This window comes from Pomacea canaliculata, linkage group LG6, assembly GCF_003073045.1.
Source record: "Pomacea canaliculata isolate SZHN2017 linkage group LG6, ASM307304v1, whole genome shotgun sequence".
In the NCBI taxonomy this organism is placed as follows: domain Eukaryota; kingdom Metazoa; phylum Mollusca; class Gastropoda; order Architaenioglossa; family Ampullariidae; genus Pomacea; species Pomacea canaliculata.
The window spans coordinates 16,920,537-16,937,959 of record NC_037595.1 but is presented as its reverse complement, the minus strand read 5'-3'; positions in this window follow the sequence as shown (position 1 = coordinate 16,937,959).

The following is a 17,423-nucleotide window of genomic DNA, read 5'->3' as shown; positions in this document are numbered from 1 at the left end:
GACACGTGACATTATAAATCGGGAGACTTCCCTTTTCTGTAGCTTTGAGTTGAAGAAAAAAACTTGTCCAGTGTCTGCTTTTCTGCCTTTTTGTTCGGTTCGACATCACATATACTTTGAAATCATTTCCTTTTTCAATTCAGTCATTACCTCACTACTATTAATTGCTCTTAATCTTCTTTGGAGCCATGATTGAGGATTATCTTATTAAAATAAAGCACAATAATCACTAAATAGGATGCGCACAGGTATACTGATCGTAACTGTCTCGAGCGCGAATGAACAGTTCACGTGTGGTTAGAAATTTTGTTCGCTAGACAAATTTTTCGGAGCGAAATTTTGTTCGCTTCTTTCCGTTGTTCTATTCGCTATCCGAGGCGTTCGCTAACCGAGGTTATATCACGCTGTTTGATAAGGGGGCGATGTAAGTATGAGTAATTAAAAGAAACTTGGTGTTTGTGTGTCTTTACTGTTGCGTTTTCGTGTCTGATTGCTATCCGTTAACTTCTGCCCTGCATTCTAACATATATACAACTATTCACTATTTAGTGAATGAACGTATTTGGAGACTGCTTTTTGTTGTTTGAGTAAGCCTTGAGATGTGTAAGATACGAATAGCTATTAACATTGTTTCATACTTTTAATATTTTTAGACTCAACAAATACCAGCATATAGCATTGATACATTTGTCACATAATCTGCAAATTTTACAACATTCTGTGGTTAAATAGTTACTCGTAAAATTAAAAAAAGAATTTTCACACTTTACTACTTTCTTTTTTTGTATCGTTTTCTAAAATTTGATGTAGATATAAACAGTTGGTAAAAGAACTACCATGTTGCCTGTTGTTTGCCTTTTCTGGACAAGTACCAAGGAGCACAACCACTTTAACATCTCAAGCTGTAACCTGTCAAGTGAATCGACGACTAACGAAAGTCAAGCCAGCGATGACTCGCTTCTATATTCTAAAATGTAAAAAAAATGTCTATGTAGACTGTTGATTGTCGTCATTCACTTGCTAAGCTTTATTATGAGGTCTTGACAGATAAACGGAAGCCTTTTCAAAGGTCACTAAACTGCCTTGCATAAAATGTTATTGGTAGAACTTACTGGAAGAGCGAAATTCTCTTTTCATGACCTTAAAAAATATGATTTGCCACGACTTCTTTTCAAAACAAATAAAGTAGAAATATCTGCAGTTTTAAAAAATGTTTATTACAATAACCACATTTTAAAATACCTGTTAAAAATAAGCTTACATTTATTTTTCGAGCCTTGTCAAAAAATCTGCCTAATGGTGAAAGTAATTTTTAAAACGTCTTTCAGAGATTAGAACCATTTTTTTCATAGTTTTGCCCTTGACGGGCGAAAAAAACCCCAAAAATTTCACCGAAATCTCGAAGGGTTTCGATGATGCATAAGATGATCACATGTTGAAATTAATTGTAAAACCAACATTTTTCTTGCTTAGTAATATATTAATATAATAATAATAATAATAATATATCATCATAATAATAACGCATCATAATAATCACACATCATAATAATAATCATACATTAAATAATATTAATCATACATCATTTTGTTAGTGAAAGTTGATTTTTGTTTTGTTTGGGGATCACAGCAAGTTTAATAATGATGTGTGTAACAAAATCAACAGCTTAGCAAATGTCTCTGTACTTTAAAACTATGTTCGTCATTACTTAAATTGATTCAGTCTTGATGTGAGGTAACCCTTTATGGTTTAATTACTTTTACTTTACGCATCCTTCAGCAAAAAATTCTACAAATAATATTTGCTCTAGGGAGCCAGAAACTGTATCAGATAGCTCAAAACGGAACAGGTTAAATTTATTATCTTTTGTTTTTATATAGTTCAATTATTCACGATGAAGGGACAATGCAGTAATGATCAAATCTTTCTATGATCTTAAATCTCGATATGACACCTTGAAGTCGCTCATTTATAATACTTAGGACAAAATTGCAATGTCTGCTTTGTAACTAACAAACATGAGTATGACGATAATGCTTTTTTTATGAAACAAGACTAATAAATATATACAGTGGTTAAACAAGGTGTAACTAGTGAACAAACACCTGAAATGACAAAAAAAAAAGTTTCGAACCTTTTTCAATAGTTGAAATTACATCTACTAAACAATTTAATATAGCCCTGAACACATTAACATTAAAGTTCTCATACAGCATACAGAAGCTTTATAAAGAAAGACAAAATTATTATAAATCGTTTGCTACTAAACTCGTTTAAATTTTCGTAAACATTACATGGCAGAATTTTTTTTTTAATCGAATTGAGAGCTATACGTGTATGACATTACTCTAGTGATCTAAAATAGTTTGATGTATTGAGTAATTAAAATAACGATAAGGCATAATAATTGTGGAAAATACCATTCTCCTTCTTCATGGCATTGTTCCTTGTCTAGGTATTGCTGCCGTGTGTTCATCGCGGTGTTTACTTACTTTCTTGGGATTGCCTATGACAATAAAAAGCTGACAGGGGCAGGTACTGGACAGACAAATGGTCTTAAAAGTGGTCTTTAGGAATACGAGTAGGTATCTCGTATCCTTTGTTACTGACGATTGTAATGACTGCATATTGCATGTTAAGAACTCAGTAACTCTGTGATATGTAACACCTGGTAATATGCACCTGCCCTTTACTGTGATATACAGGACTTGTAATTTAATCGTTTATAATGTTATAGCAAAACTATATTTGATCTTAAAACGATAGCAAAGTATGTGACAAAGTATCCTTGTAAGTCACCAAATACGAAAAGAAATGGGGTGATTAATAATTCTAAGACCTTAATGGTTAACCTTAGTGCCAGCATGTACCTTCATAGGAGTAAGCAACTATTAGTGATTTCAACGGTAATAAAAATAATTCAAGGGGAAGCCAGTAATCTACCAGGCAAAATATTCACAGCTAGATAATAAATAAAACTAAAATTGAAATATAAAAGTAGATTCACAGAATAATAAATTAAACATACGCGGATAATATTTTATCTGTCTTTTATCTAGTAATAATAAGAACAATAATGTATTTACTAACAGAGGTATCAAATATTTCCGACATTTGCATTCAGCAGTAAAACGCACGACATCGACGTTCACTTCTGACACTATGAACATGAAGAAATTCTGACATTCACCTCACTTCCTAACTGTTAATATTGAGTAGATCACCATCTCACGGTTTCTGGAAAGTGGAACATATTTCCCTTTATCCAGTATCGAACTACCAGGTACATACTACGTATATATATATAGTTTTCTCAATACACATCAGGAAGAGCAACGAACTATTATTGTTTGAGCATTACAGTCACCGTTTAGACGGTGCAAAAAATCAAAATCTTCTCCTGAAAATAAAATAATCAGTGATTTATATCTCATTTTCATTCCATTAATATTTAAATTTTATTAAATTTAAACATTGTTAAAGTAAGTCCATTTATTAAACAAGTCAGTTATATTAAGACATATTGTCACTTTTTCACGTTTTATTTAGCAAGATTTGCATAAGTTTAAAATTTGGAGCTACATAGGCAAATACATATAATATAATTAAGTAATTAATACATAGGCATGGAGACTCCAAAGGAATTGACCATAGCCCTGAGAACCATAAAGCTTGCAAGAGGACTTAAGACACACAAGTAACACACGTAGATAATTATCACAACGATATCACACTCATAAAATAATGCACTACAATATCGACATTATCACTTTTCATACAATGTGACGCTGGTGCTAATAATTAAACCTTGTTCTTTATAGTCATCTCCAGTGAACGAGAGACTTTCTTGAAACAAAAAATACTGTGGAAGACACGACGGAATCGTGACGAGCGAAAATAATAAACTAGAAAGTGAACTGAGCTGTTGACCACTGGACAGGAGTTGACTACAGCGTTGGTCACCATGTTAACATTGTATAAATGGTTTGGCGAGAACATGTCTTGAAGAATGACTTCGGTAGTCTGCCACGTGACTAGTGGAATCATGGTGAAGATGTAGACACATGACACAGCAACCAGCATCAAAGTCAGCGCCCTCTGTCGGCTGTGACTGCCTTCTTTTCTAGCACTAGATTGTGCACGCCACTCCATGCTAACTTTTAGCCTTAGCACAGTTGTCATGGTAGCCACAGACACCACGGAAAATGTAGTCACAGGCACTGCGTTACCCAGCACTATGTTTAATAACGATTGAATAACTGTTTTATTTTCTTCAAAGAAATCAGTGCGAGTTATTATCCAGCTAGAAGAATTATCTTTTTCCACTAAGACTGCTCTAGCGGTAAATAACACAATAATATACAAGCTCTGAAATGTCAAAGAGCAAAACAGCAAGAGACAACCCATGACCCTGGTTGACATCAACATAGCAACATGTAGAGGAAATAATACACACAGGCACCTCTCCACTGCGATGATCATGGTGATGAATCCCGATGTTAGCCTGCAGCCGTGCATAACACCCATTAAAGAAACCAAAGATTTAAGAAAATATTCTTCACCTAGAGTTTCATCATAGAATCTCACGAAGGAGGAGACAGAGAATATGAAGAAAGTACACGTTAAGAAAAAACAGTCTGTGAAGGCTAGACAGAAGAGACAAAGGTTCATGCGGTCCTTCAGTCCCTGACGACCAAACACCAGGCAGTTGATGACATTTGCTGGGATACCCAGCAAACACGCAGCTGTTATAAGTCCAGCAAAACAAACGGTTTCGACAGTCTTTCGAGTTTCATCTGAGATATCATTGTTTTCTATGTTTACTACAGTATTTTCAACTGTCGAAATTTTACTGCTTTCAAAAACTGACCTGTTGTAAAGACTCATGGCAAGAAATGCAAGAACCATTCATACTTAGTATTTTATGTAAAATAAGAATGAGCAAAAAAAGATTTTTTTCTCTAAAAGAGGTAAGTAGAAAATCAAACCAAATGTAATGTTTTAACTCAGTCATCATACAAAAATGTTTTTATATCTATTTTAAACAATTCTACGAGGTTTCTCAGCTTTTTTTGAGAAATAATTATCGACAGAAAAAAAATGTAAGTGACGAAGAAAACGTAGAAAATAATTATTTAATTGAGATATTTTCTTTAGCCAATCAATAATGCTTAGAAAACTTGCTCATTTTCCTTTTATTGACAAATCTGTGCACTCTTTTTTTTTCATACAAATTTAGATAAAAATACTATTCTGCAAAGAAGCGCCTTCCTGAAATATCTGCTTCTTTTTAATTAAAATTGTTGTTTTTGATTTTTTTTAATGTGCCGGTTTTTCCGTTGTATTTTTAAATCGAGTAGCATCTTTTTTGTGCACATTTGTTTGGAAGTAAAAATGCGAGTTTATTTTTTAATCCTCTGCATGAACTTTCGGGTGTATGTTGGGGCAACAATGTTCAAATGTTGTTGCACTGTCTGTGAGAAGGAAGAATAGTTTAGCTTTATATAAATAGTTTATGTGATTTTTCGTGCGTGCAAAGTATTTGAGGTTTATTTTGTTTGAAAAGTAATATACTTGTAAGGTAAACTGTGAGTGTTCCAGTATGGACTATTCCATAAGGCAAGGCACACCTTATCACACAATCAGGACCCATGAGGAAGTGAAATCTGGATCTCATTATTTACATTATTAATAGAACATTTCACGCATGTTAATCTCTAGTTTAAGTAAAATGATTTAAATGCCTAAATCATTTTTGTAAAATATGTTTTTGATCATTGTCTGACTAGCACTTGCTGTGTTTATACTCACAGCATTGACTGATTAAAATAGTTTAGACATTATGTTGCTAGCTATTGACTTTCTAAGGTTGTGGCAACTGCTTAAATAGAGCATTTTCCTGCCGACACTTTGATGTAAACCATCCGCTTAACACTATCTCCATCAGACACAAAAAGTGGGTATAGAAAACAAACAAACAAACAAACTAGAAGACACATAAGAAGAGGGCTGGATTGTGCAAACAGACAGGAGAGCACGCGACCACCAAACTAAATTATGTCTAGGAAAGTTTGACAGACTAAAAGCATGAAACGTGGTATATGCGGGTAATGATTGTGATAATGAGTTCAAGAAGTAGGTCTCGAGATATAAAGATAGCGGAGACCGAGCTCATCTCGTTGGAAACTAAGTAAGGCACATTAAAGAGGTTGTCGAGAGAAACTTGGGGAGACTTACGGGGCTGATAAGGTGACACTAACTTATATGCTGGGCCATGGAGACAAACGTATCGTACTGAGACTACCTTGTCATCAAAACGCAATCTCTCGGGAAGAAATGGACTGGAGTTGCACGTAAAGTAAGACAATGCACGTGTCGTCGATTGCGCTCTTTGAAGCTTGTCCAGGGACTTCTCTAAAGCGCAAGAAATATTTTTACAGCTCGCATTTATATGGTTCTTTAGTGAAGGTGGTGCATCAGATTTATCACCGTCGGAAAGAGTGAGGGACTCGTGGCAGAAAGTGTAAGGGTAGTAGTAAATGGTGAAACTTAAAGATTACAGTTAGAGAGCGTTAGAAGAATCTTAGTTGTCTACACTAGGTCTGTTTTTTTTGTTGTTTTTTCTTTTTGGTGCCATTTAGCATTTCACTAAACTGATAGTGATAATAACAAAGCGCTGCTGTTTAAAAAAGTCCAAAACACAAGTTTAGCAAACAAAACTGTCTCAAAAGTCTTCAGGCTCCCGTCAATTGAAAACAATTTCACATATAAAAACGCTACTTTTTTAAGATTTTCTATTCTCTTAACATTCCAGAGAATGTACAATTGCAAAAACATGTGTTGCACATCCCTTTCACTTTGTACTTTTTACCTGCCTTGTGACGAACGAAGCAGTTGTTATAATAAAAAAAAATTGTACACATACAAACCTCTACTCGTAACACTCCTACTTGTTGAACAGTCGTAACTCTGAATTCCTTACACGTGTACACTTTCTGTACTCTTTTGGGTGAACATCGTACTCACTCGCTGTAGCTTTAACAGTCATTATCCTCATTGACGCTTCCCATATAGAACAAAATATTGCTCTATGGCACGGGTCGATCAGAGACACCCAGTCATTGTCCACCGTACTAAAGACGCCGCGCATCACTAGACGAAATCGCGAGGATCGGTGGTAAAAATAAAAAGTTACTGATACTGCTGAGCTCAGAAAAGACAGTGATGACTGCAGTTGCAGCCATGTAGAGATCGTAAGCCTGGTCCTCCAGACTCCAGCACCACGAAAACCAATCCCATATTTCCCTGGCTACGAAAGGCACCGTAGTGACTATGTTGACAGACAGCACGATCATCAGGGTCGGGGTCAGTAGGTCATGGTGGTTGTGCAAACTATTGGTGGCTACGCCTGCGCTCAGTCGCCATCTCCTAGCAGCTCTTAGTTTCACGATCGTGATGGTCGTCGACACCGCGAGAACTACAAGAGTCAAGGTTGGTAAAACAGCCCCCAGTAGAGTGCTGCTGAATACATTACAAAAAAGCTGGTTTTCGGTGGCAGCACGTATCATGTTCTGTGTATGGTCATTTTTCTTAAGACTACTTTTGGGACACGCTAAAGGAATCACTGAGTATGCTATTTCCAGCGCCAGAAAGCAAGTGTAGATCAGTGTGGTCATGGTGCGCGAGCTCATCAATGTCGAGGCGCGGAAAGGCCATGTGACACACACGCACCTTTCTATCGCAATCACCATCCCAATGAAGCAGGAAGTCAGTCTTAAGCCGTGTATAAAACCACTCACAGAATCAGCGAAATTTGAGCGATACCTGCCTCCTAGTAATTCGTTTAGAAAGTTGTCCCAAGATGGTAGTGTATACATAATAAACGTACAGATGAGGTAACAGCAATCCACCAAGGACAGCGAGAACAGACAGATGTTCATCCGATCCCCTAGTCCCTGGCGCCAAAACACAACACAGTTGATGGCATTGGTTGGAGCACCAACACAGGTTAGAAGTGGGATAACCCAAGCAAAGCACACTCGTCGTACAATCCTCCACGGTTTGTGTTCAGTGACTTCTGTGGAACTGTTCCACATAGTATATGCCTCAGAAAAATTTGTCGAATTGACTAAGACGTACATGACGAGCAAAGTTAGAAAATTGAGAAATTCCTTGGAACTAATACAGCGACGACTAAATGCCAGAAATGTTTTTAGAGTAAGATGCACAGAACTTTTAAATTTGCTTGCTACGTCATCTACAACACCTCAACGTTTTTTTTTAAATAACTGTTTTTTAATGATAGGGACGACAACTTGTTTTAAAAGAGACTGAAGAAGTTTCATTCAGTCTTAGCCTTCTTTCTGAGAACAACTTTCACGTTTACAAGCTGGAAGTTGTTTAAAATAAGCTAACGGGTCGTTAAATCAAATAAGCGCGTGCAACCACGCCTAGAGTACGGGTCTGTTTGAATAAGTAAAAGCATTTGACTACAAATAAATGCTAGCTACTGGTTCTTGATGGTAATTTTTTTCTTATACATAGGTCTTTTTAAAAAAAAACTATTGGAATATTTGTTTAAGATAACCAAGTAACACGACAACAAGTTCAAAATTAGGCTTCTAGATTAGGTAATAGCGCACGCATTTCTCGTTTTTACTGACAGTAAGGGTGGAGTTTTCTATCTTTGTGAAGGTCTGACTGTTTAACCCTGTACATTGCCTCATTGCCTACACTATCTTCATTTTACGTTATACTTTATTTTACCTTAACATTTTTTTTGTGACTGAATCTTTTAGCTTGTTTAGAGACGCTTTGATCCAAGAAGTATGTGTCTTGCATATATCAGTACTTGTTTGTGTTAGATATTTTTTTTAAAAAAGTGAAATTAAATTATGCTTATAAGATACAGTTATTGAATAAAACTACTTAAATAAGTCTCCTGCTCTATCTCTTAGTGCAATATATTTTATTCACGTTGGTACTTTATAATAGAAGTAAACGTTCAAGGGAAATAATCCAACATTAGTCTGGTTAGCCCGCTCACAGTGGTTGCGTCCCTTTACCGTCCGCACTACTATGTTTTAAGCTTATCAAAGCAGTAATTTCATTGACTCTCTGGTTTGGAGCTCGTCAGGTAAGTGGGGCCATTCTTTAAAATGTAGATTAGTTGACGACGACGACGACGACGACGACGATTTTCATCGTGTCAATTTATAGTTAATTCCGGTCAGAGCAAATTGCAAATAAATAAGGGTATTTTTTAAAAAAGATGTAGCAAGTAAGGTGCCTCCCTGAAAATAAGCAGTAGACAGGACACTGAACATACTACTAATAAAAAAAAAGTGTCAGAGTGAAGGTGGGTGTGATTGGTGTTTCACTCCAAGCCAGCAACAAAGGCTATATCACGGGAAGGCAGCCAGCCCTGTAAACAGATGCTACTTGCACAGAAAGAACAGCGTGCCCCAGAGGAGAGCTGAACCCACCAAAGCCAAACTTCAGTGTATTGGTGACAGGCGGTAACCGTTACGCCACCGGACTTCCTCTTTCTTTGTTTTTTCTTTTGTGCTTACACAATTACACGTTCACCTGCTACAATCTCCTTATTATTTTAATTTATACCCTTTGGCAATCCTTCATACTAAAATTATTTATGCCTACTGCCTGTACTATTTTAAAACAGTGTTATCCCGTGCGTATAAGGCTCAGATGTTATCTCTTTGATAGATTAACTTATTGCAGTCACTGCTTTTCATGATGTTCACCATGTGACGTCGAGGCTATGGAACGTTTTACTAAAACTGTCAATAGAGCATCTCCAGCTATACATACCCGTGTTGTTTTTATATAAATAATTCTTTCAGTTCGTATCATCGGGTGGACAGCAGAAAACATTCTGTTTACTTCTCTGTAATCGATTCTGTTCTGTTGACAAGTTTGAAAATAAGGGTGTTTGTTATGCAGAAGGCTTCCAAGAGGGCATCGCTGCAAAAGCCTTGCCAGTCATCGTAGAGCAACCTTGTCATCGTTATCGACTTAGGTGAGCAGAAATATTTGATAATGTCGAGAGTCTCTCTGTTGGTAATGTTAAACGTCTTCGTTAGGAATATGAAGATGCCGTTAGGTCTTTGTTGTGCGGTACATTTCTCTAAGTCCTGCCTCTCATCAAATGTCCCACAATGCTCTGCTGTGAGGTTTCTTCTGAGGCAGGGATACGTTTATTCAGGAGGAACCAGCTACTGATAGGAGTTATATCCCTTTGTAGTGTCCACAGTCTGCTTTTCTCTCTTTGTTTTTGTAAAGTGAAGCGATTACAGTATCATGGAGCATCAGATAGCATTGGCCTCCAGTCCACGCTTAGCACTGGGGAACCCAAATTTGGCAATTGTTTTGCAGACAATGCCGAGTCTTCACCCTCGTCTAAAGATTTTTTACACAAACTTCTAGATATCAGCAGCGACTAGCAGATTATTAAACTCTAAATACGAGTGCCTATAACTAGTATTTTAAGAAAACTGTCAAAGTGTTTAGCAAGTACCAACAACTGATTCTGGAAAGTGCTGTATAGAAAGTTTGTCACGCCTTCTCAGCATGTTCCTAGCTAAACTCTTCTAAGCCATATTTTAATGTATAGCAAGCACAAAAACTATTTAGAAAAAAAGGCACAATTTTTCGAATGTAGATCGTTGATAATTTTGCGATATTGTCATATCACACACACACACACACACACACACGTATAAACAAACAAATGGAAGAATTTTTTAGAAATAATTACTAGGAAATCGGTACTTCTGTTTACGAAGTATTTTCAAAACGTTTGTTTAATATACAATTATTCTAAGCTACTCTCTTTGATAATTCTCCTGTTAAACATTTGCTGTGTTTCTGCAACGAGAGCTAGTCACACACACACCTGCACACACGCACACACATCCAAACTTTTAGCTTTAAAACAGAACTTTTGCTTCGAAAGATTTGCATATTTTTGGATTTCAAAATTTGCCATTTAATTTCTTTTTTTTTGTCGGAAAATATACGCCGAGATCAGTAACTCCTTTTCTTATTTTTTTAGGTTTATAGCTTCTCTTGACTGAAATCTTTTTGCATACATTGATTAAGATGATACTATATTACTCATTAAACAACGGTCATGTGGCCGATCACCAGGTGTGTTAAGACATCAGTGAAATAGCATTCACGGGCTTCTGTCCGTGCATTGTCATTTCTCCTGAACGGAAGTGAATGTGATTGCGTCTGTAGTTCTCCTATTGTCTACTTCATGGATATCTCTGAGAATAGCTCATCACTAGAACAGAAATATTACTACAGATTATCTAGTGTAGACATTCATTTGCACGATGCCGCAAAGACAGATACACAGCAGATAGTAGAAACTGTTTGTTTTGCTGGCCTCACAACACTGTCTTGTGTTCTGGGTATTCCAGCCAATGTCATCAACTGCCTGGTGTTCTGGCGCCAGGGACTACAGGACAGAATGAACTTGTGTCTCTTCTCTCTGGCGCTGGCAGACTGTCTATACTTGCTATGCGCCCTCACCATGCAGTCCACATCTTCATTCATCAAGTTGTATGACACAACTGTAGGGGAGCAATACCGAGTGAAGACTGCGGCTGTTATAGGAGGATTTTTTGTTGCTATACGAGCGACCTCTGGGTTTATTACCACCATAATAGCGGTGGAGAGATGCGCATGCGTTGTCTTTCCTTTAAAAGCTTCCACATTATTGCAAACAAGAACCATGTGTGCTCTTGTTTGTTTTAGTTTTATAATCTTTCAATTTTGCACTCCTGTTTATGCTTTGTCTCTGGGTGCTGAATACAATACAATCAACAAGAAATGGTTGCAGGTTTCGACACGGTTTTATCGACAGTTTCCAATGTTGGTCGATGTGTTGGGAAATATTGTAGTGGAGACAGGTGTCAGGTAGTTAGCTTTGTGATAGTTTGTGTCAGCACCATAGTGACAGTGCACAAACTAAAAGCAGCCGCCGCATGGCGACAGAAGACGACCTTGGCATCCGGCAACATCAGCAGCCAGCAGATGGCTCTCACCTCCATGTTAGTCGTCGTCTGCGTCATCTACATCGTCGCCTCGGTCCCGGTGGTCACGTGGCGTATCGTAGCCTCGTTTCTGCCAAACCCCTTTGCTACTCCTCAGTTTTTCACCACGTACACGATAGTGAGTTCTGTTATTCAATCCTTTCCACAAATCAACAGCTGTCTGCATAGTTTTGTCTTTTACTTTCGTTCTAAACGTTTTCGTGAGACATTACAAAGTATTGTTTTTCGTGATAAAAATTAATCACTTTGTAAAACGAGTCTTCCAAATACTATTGCAGTTATATAAGTATGAAATAACGCGCTTACTCTATAAGGACAGAAACTAACTTGAAAAGCAAGTCAACTGGTTTGGCTTTAATCCTTGTGACATGTAGTAATGTGCTCTGTGACATCTAAGCAGGGTTAGGAAACGCCAGTCTCCACACATACACACGTACATGTAATAAGTTAATTTGACCAGAAAAGCACTTTTGTTACAATGTCATTTGAATTGTATGCACTAACGAAAGTTTGGACGAGTAACACTCGTGTAAAATCTTGGTGCCAGACTTAACATATATGATTCATTTAATGAGTTGAAATCAGCATTGGTGCTTACCTTTATATAACGTTTTGAAATGTTTAAAATCGAGCGTTTGAGAGTGCGGAATCATTCATTTATCAATTGACTCTAAACTTAGGATATTTTCCCAAATAACACCAAATTGTAGCAGTTAAAAGCAGCATGTAGTCAACATGAAGCAAGAAAAGCGTTAGACACACATTACAAAACATTAGTTTTAACCTAAATTTTAATTTTTAACCATTTTGAGATTATGACATAGTATGAATATTCAACATGTTTTAAATCATCTTTCGATGTGTTTCATAAACCCATCAGGAAATGTATATTTTGTTACTAAGTACCGTGCCTTTTTCATAATTACTTTTGTTAAAAAAGGGAATGGTCTATAATATAGAATCTTTGAAACATAGCAACACAGACTTTTAAAGAACTGACTGACATCTCAGGCAGTCAGGAAGAGTCAATCGCCTTTCAAAGTCAAGTCCGACAGTCTCCATCGATGTGATTTGCACTCTTCTGTAGACAAGACGAAGATTCGGAAACTCTTAATTCCTAATACAGACCGTGTGTAAACACACTTTGCTTTTACCTCATCACATCTCACTATCGCCATCCTTGGCCGCCCGAACACACTTCGGAAACATCGGGTGTCCCACATCCAGCTCTGCCTGCATTTCGGGTACAAATGTCGACTGTAACTCAAAGCTCTGTAGAGAATACTTTGTTTCTGAAACATGAAACATGTTAAATGCATTTTTTGCCTGTCAGACGCTTATTTCTTCTCAAAAACCCAACCTTCGAAAAGAGGAAAAATATCCTCATTCTTAGATTATTTTAGCAGAAAAAGATGTTATAGGGAAACTAATTTTCCTGTCGAATTCACCATCGCTCGTGTGAGAAGAGATAAAACAATAGAGTGCTGCCAATGTCAGTGTGAATCAAGACTAGATGTCAACGTGTACATATTTTAGTAAATTTGCAATGCTTCTTATTTAATAACAAAACAGGTTTTTACATCGGTATTGTCAGAAGTCGTTTCTATTTTCATATTGTATCATGCTATTTTTTTATGCACGTAATACAAATGCTTCCTTCAATGTTCAAATTCACTTTAACTGCCATGCCGGACTCTGCAAAACATTTAAAGTCGATAGTTGTGATGGAGATCTGATGTTGTAGATGATTCTCTATCAAAGAGAAAATTTGATTATCGCTTAACTGTGCTTGAAAATACACGGAGGTAAGACAATTTTTTTTGTAATTTAAGAATTTTAGGTTACATATCGTGATTCCGATAGAAAAAATAAAGTGAAGACCCAGGTATCCTGACGCACAATAAAAGCAAATGTTTATCTTTTTGAAATACGGAAAGAGATGCAATCTCAATTTTCTGTGTTCTTTCAAAAAGACGACCATAAACGCACAATTACAAATTTTTCATCTCCGTTTTTGCATGTTTGTTTTTTAATTATCTTTTTCTGAGGTATATTTCTATTTATGTTTGTTAAGTTTCCTGTATAAAAATACTAATTTTTGGATTGAGCGAATGAGCAAAAAAGCCTTTACCTGAAATATAAAAGCAAGAAAAATTGTTTACACACTAATCAGTAAATCGTCATTTTTATTGTATGCACTCTATATAAGAACAGATTTATAAACTGTGCGAAACCTGCTTGCTACAGCTCTTGGATGTGAATGTCAGGGTTAGTACCCTGTTAATACCAGGATTTTTGTGTCGTTGTCTTCCAAGCCATGAATACCCTGATTACAGGGACTGTAGCAGGTGAAGTCTCTGTGTCCCCCTACGAAGCCACCACAAGTGCACCTGGTGTTGTTAGCAAAGACACCCGCCAGTTGATAGAAACTATTTGTTTCTCGGGCGTGACAACACTCTTATGTCTTGTCGGTATCCCTGGCAACGCCATCAACTGCACAGTCTTCAGTCGTCAGGGACTGAGAGACCGCATGAACCTGTGTTTGTTTTCTTTAGCACTGGTCGACCTCTGTTACCTTCTGTGCGCTTTTGTGATGTATTCTCTCCCTTCATTCGTCAAATTATCTAACGATCTTTTTGGAGATGAATTTCATTTAAAGACCGTCATTGCCTTGGTTGGGGTGTCTAACGGTTTTCGCTCGACATCCAGCTTCGTTAACATGCTCATAGCCGTGGAAAGGTGTGTTTGTGTAGTTATTCCGTTCCGTGCTTCAACACTAATTAAAACCAGGACCATCGGTATGTTAATCGTTATCGCTTTATTGTTTTTTCAGAGTTGGTATCTCCCGTATTCATTCATGCATCTCCCTACTTTAGTTCAAACGGAGAAAGGTCTGCATTGGACTTTAGTCCCAACACAGCTTTATTACGATACTGAATTAATTGCGGGGACTTTTGGGAACATTGTGTTGGGAGCTGCAGTACCTATAACAAACTTCGTGATAGTATCGACAGCAACAGTCATCACCACCTTAAAGCTCAGGGAAGCGATGGACATGGCGACAAAACACCAGCTCCACAAATAGTGGCAGACAGGACCGCCAGGTGGCGCTGACCAAGATGCTGGTAATTGTATCATGTATTTATATAATAACCATGATTCCGTTTGTTGCGAAGGAAGCTAGTTTCTTGATTGTTAAAGGATGCTTGAGGCTGATCGATGCTACAACCTCGTCATGACAACAAACGCTGTTGTAGAAACCTGTCTTCAAATTAACGGTTCAGTTCACATATTTGTTTACTACTTCCGCTCCTCGCGATACAGAAAGGTTTTCCGAAGTGTTTTATGTGACACAAGAGATTGACAAACAAATCGTCAGCAAATAGAAGCTGTAAGATAGTATTGCCTTCTTCTTTATCTTGTCATCATCAGAAACATGACTGAGTGAAATCTTAGATGTCAAGTAACGGCTAGCTGAGTAAGTAAGTGGAGCCTGAAGTATGGAGAGATGCTGAACGATGACAAGTTTTGCCTTTTCCTTAAATTTTTGTATATTCTATCTTTTATAAAAAAGGGAAATATATAACATAGTTTTTTTCAAGGGTTAAGCAGTCTTCAGTATTCATCGAATGTTTTTCTCAGGAAATAAGCCCATTCAAATTTATAATAATTTTTGAGAAAGCTAATTATTTCAAAGTGTCATTGGCTAGATAGTTGAGGCCGTTCTCTTATACCACAAGTTATCATATTAAGTGACGTAGGAGTGTCCCTTGTTTACCCGTTGTAAATATGTTGTTGTATGCACAGTGAGTCACACTTGGTCAGTCTTGTCGACAGTCGTCGGCTGGGTTTCATTTTAAAACTTTTTGCTGTTATCTTGTGCTCTTTTAAACATTCGGTGGACTGCAAAAGCAAATTTGTGAAAAATGGTCCTTTGAATTTTAGTTAGTCTAAGCGTCTAAGTCTAGTCTCTAGAATACAGATAGTAAGTACCAATAATTTCTGCCGAGGTGTATTTTTACTGGTAAAATATAAAGGAATGACTTGTATTCAGAAAACTGGCATCTTAGCGGGAAAACAAGGTCTTCGATACCTGAGTGGCTAGTCGACCCAAATGTCAGTGTGCCGTAGAGTGTTGGAAAAGGTAATTACAAATAATGAAATAGTAATAAAATAGTAACTGCGTAATAAATATAATATGCACTAGCACTTTTGTGATTTACAACAGAGCTTTCATTTCTCCCCTAAAGAACAGATTGACGAAATCGATTAGGAAATCCATTCGTCTGCTCTTTGTCTTTGACTGTGCAACGCTACAATGCTACTCAGACATAAAATCACATTCTGATGATTTAAAGCATTCCAACCTCTTACCAGTTCGATAAAGATATTGCCTAACCTAGTTGTGTCCACAGACCGCGAAAGGGAAGCCGACAAAGTCTACAGTGTAAAAATTAATCAATTGTCACATTCAATAAATATCGCTAACCCATGCACCTCAGAGTTACCAGCCATTACCTGGGTGGAGTTCAGCGACAAATTATTTGTGATTAACATCATACTACTCGCTGTCAAGAGGTCTTTCGCTCTCCGTAGTCACGCCGGCTACTAGGCGCTCACAAGCAGGGGAAGTATCATAAAATCCATCGCTCCGTGAAAATAAATTAATACATAAGGGAGGAAACTCCTTGCGCTCTAAGGAATTGTTCCACCATAGACTACTTCCCTTTAACAGCTTATTAAAAAAAATAAAGTAGACAAATCAGGTATTTCCTTATGTTTGAAAGTAGGCAAACGCATCAGCTGACCAAGCGTTATGTTAAACTCGGCTGCTGGTTAGTCCACTCCACATGGTTTTGTCCCAGGCCAATGAAAATAAGAAGAAAACAGTAATATTTAAATTCTAATATCTGTTTAATAAATATATGTTAGGATGGCACTTTATTTTTGTATAGGTTGTGTACACAATCTTTGCTACTTTTAAACTCTTGAACTAATTCCCGATTAGGAAATTCTCTGTATAATACAGTCACAATACCTCATGTGATGTTACTAGAACAGAAAGCCTGTATATCGTCCTATTAACGGATACCTTGTGACTGAGATGCAAGTAAATAATTTGTCGGTGCACTGTTTCTGCAATCAATCTCTCTTTTGTGAATTCCAGTTCCAGCTTTAAACGAAAAATTTTAGCTTACTAAGTAAATACTGGGCGATGCCTTTTTATTTATCTCGTCCTAAAACTTATCCCCACAAGTGTGTCTTTGTGTTGTTTTCCGCAAATACGGAAACTTGGATGTGCAAATAATCGCAGAAAATTATTTCCGAACCCATATTTA